We start from the raw sequence: 3,485 nt of genomic DNA, 5'->3' as shown, positions 1-3,485 counted from the left end.
GAGTTTTGTCAAATCTTCATGAGGAGTTATGATGAAAATCGATTTTTTTTCATAATTTACTAGTTTAAAGTTTTGTTTCCCACTATAATCTGGCCGGTCGGTAGTGAGAGCAATAAAAACGCGTGGACGGCTCATGGGATGCTAGTGGTACCTTTTATAACGATTCGTATTGGCTGAAGCATTGTCTGAGAAAGTCAAGTTCACACAGCTGCACGTTACATTAATTTATTATTATTATATTCTAAAAATCTTATATTAATAATTATTTTAAGCTTTTGTTTTATTATGTTATTTATTTACTTTGATAAAAATTAAAAATTAAACTACATTTCTAACATGCGCTTTTACAGTAAGAATTATGTGACTGTATAATAGCGCATGTTAAACATGTACTTTAGCTTTTATTATTCTTTAATATGTGGTATTACAGTTATGTTATACATTGACTATCCTCTATTTTAAAATAAATTTTATTGTTAAAAGTGGCTGTGATCGATATTCATGGAACTAAATTTAAACTGTCTATTTATCAAGGTCGTTCATGTAACAGCTGCGAGAATTAGTTCTTATTTTGCAAAACATTTTGGTAGTTTCAAATCTTCTGCCTGGCTGTGGGCGTGACTTGAGGAAGCATGTCACATTCGAATGCACATCGCTTTACTATAATTGTATATGCCTTTTACAAATTCTTGTTGAGTTCATGACTCACTCATGTTCGTGCCTTTTTGCTGTTACGTCTTCGATTAGTTGCCTTTAAGTGTTTATTATCTGTTTTACAAATGGATGATTTGATGGCAATGCCACCACTATCATCTCCTAAAAAAAGGGTGCAAAGGCATCTGTCATTAGAGGAGAAAATAATGATTACAAATGTCTTCAAGGCAAATCTGCTACAAAGCCCAAGCAAGACTAAATCTCAACATGTTGAATTTGTAGCTATGGCAACGGGTAAGTAATCAATGCAATTAGTCCACCGCATGTAAATTAATTCAGTAATAAAGGAGTAGTTTGAGTTACCGTGTTATTTTAAATATATAGATAAGCACATGGCTTAATATTACGTTATTATTTTAGGTTCAAATACTGCATCAGTATATAGAGTCCTTAAAGAACACAAGGAAAACATTTTGACGGAACCTAAAGAATATTCTAGACCAAAGCCCATATTGGATAATATAAATAACGAACAGAAGGCGGCGATTAGAAGAATCGTACATTCTGTTTTCTCAATCAACGAATTGTGAACTGTCCAAAAAATAATGATGGCTATTGAACGGCATGAAGACTTGCCGACCTTAAAGAAAACTTTACTCGAATATTTTGTTCATTGCAGTTTCAAGGGCCGTTCTAGGAACTGTGTTTTGAAAGAAAAAAAAAACGAAATAATTAATTAGAGAAGAAGATTTCTAAGGGATATTAAAAAATTCGAGGAGGAAGGAAGAAAAATATATTATCTTGACGGGACTTGGGTGAATGCCGGTCACACAGTGAACAAAGTATGGACTGATACTACAGTCTTAAATGCACGAGATGCATTTATCCGTGGCGTTTCAACGGGCTTAAAAAACCCGACGGGCAAAGGACAAAGATTAATAATCTTACATATTGGCTCCGAAAATGGTTTTGTAGAGAATGGTCTAGATATGTTTCAATCCAAGAAAACGGGTTACTATCGTGAGGAAATGAACTCAGATAGGTTCGAGGGTTGGTTTAAGAGAATTTTAAATAAACTTGAGGACGGATCAGTCATTGTAATGGACAATGTATCCTACCATTTCAGAAAATTAGACCAATGTCCCACAAGTTCCACAAGAAAAGCGGACATACAACTGTGGTTAAGGGAACGAAATATTAATTTTGAAAACAATATGGTGCGGGCAGAACTATTGGCAATTTTTATCAAAAATTTGAACGGAAATTTGAATTCCAATAGAAAACAAAATCGGGATAGTGAATCGAATAATAGAGGTAAAAAATTATTTAATTACAATAAATATATGTAAAAACTTATGGTATACATGTTGATTGGTTGATTGTACAATGAATCGACACTGAGGACATACAGACAGCTGCCGAAAATTTGTTGAATGAACATATCACAAAAGTAAAAGTCCTTGAAAAATACTATGAAGATAAGAAGAATATTCACATTGAGAAATCCAAGATATGTACTACTACTATTACCACACTCACTATTACACTGTCTGACGCCTGTTTCGATGTTCTTCGTTAGTCTCTATGTATTTTGTACAAAACAAAAATATATTACCGAGTATAATTGGATTTAAGATAGTCAATTGATTGATTTAGTAAACTCACTAAAGGCATTGAACAAAATATGTAATTTGATCCATTTGGACTATTTCTTGAAAGAAAATCTATCATTACTCAGATTGAATTAGAACAACTTCCAAATTCAGTGGTAAGTTCAATAATTACTCATCTTGTACTGGATACTGTGGACAATTTAAATTTTGGTATCTCTTAAATAAATCCCAAAAAATCATGTGTTTTTATATGAAGCCCCGTAGTGATGAAAAAGCTACTTTCGAGTAGATAAACTCAAATATTTGAGATTCCTAAAAACCTCTTCGCTTTTCTTAGGTGATGGGATGTTAAAAAATGTTTTTAAAAAATTTAAATTCTAAACATCTATCCCCACTTTCATGAATAAATTCAAGGCATTTTTTTTGTAAATTAGTTTTTCCTTGTCCTTGCAAAATGGAGTACCCAATAGATCCCTTGCTTCGGGTAATTCATCAGTGTTAATGTTTGTTTCCTGTTTTAATTTTTTTAGTGGAACCTCAATATCAGTGACATTATTAGAACATTTTTCTTATTGGTTATAAGAGAGTCTCACTCTTGGAAGCACTTAAAGTTTCAGATGAGTGTAATAATTCAATTTAGGAAAATTTAGATGAAACGGGTCTTTCAGACTGATGTAAAATACAGAATATGCAATAAATATGCATATTGATGAGTATGATTTACACAAGCTAAATGCTTTTAAAAGGTTGACAATATCTAATTCTAATGAATGAATCACGTCAAGAATTGCGGACTCCCTTATTTCTTCATTTTTCTTCCGATCGAGTAACGTATGTACTGTTATTGATCTCAAAGGGACATGTGCGATATTCAGGATGTAGTAAGATGGGCAAGAAGCCATAGAAGAGAATGGTGAGACTATGTTGACAGAATGCCAAATGAACGGTTAGCAAAAATTGCAAAGGAAAAGAAACCAGACACATCTCGACCTCCTGGACGACCACCTATAAGGTGGTATGAAAGCTGGTCCTCAGCATCTCAACTACTCCTGGCAAATCCTTGATGAAAATACAGGACCTAGTCCTAATGAAAGAAGAAGAAGAAGAAGAAGAAGAAATAAATGAATCTGTTAATGTAAAACGGTCGATTAAATTTAGATTCTGGTCCACATTTCTTAGAAGCACATTTTAAGCTTTCTCCAAAGCAACCTTGGCATC

The sequence above is a fragment of the Diorhabda carinulata genome, chromosome Y (genome assembly GCF_026250575.1).
Source record: "Diorhabda carinulata isolate Delta chromosome Y, icDioCari1.1, whole genome shotgun sequence".
NCBI lineage: Eukaryota > Metazoa > Arthropoda > Insecta > Coleoptera > Chrysomelidae > Diorhabda > Diorhabda carinulata.
This window is presented reverse-complemented; position numbering follows the sequence as displayed.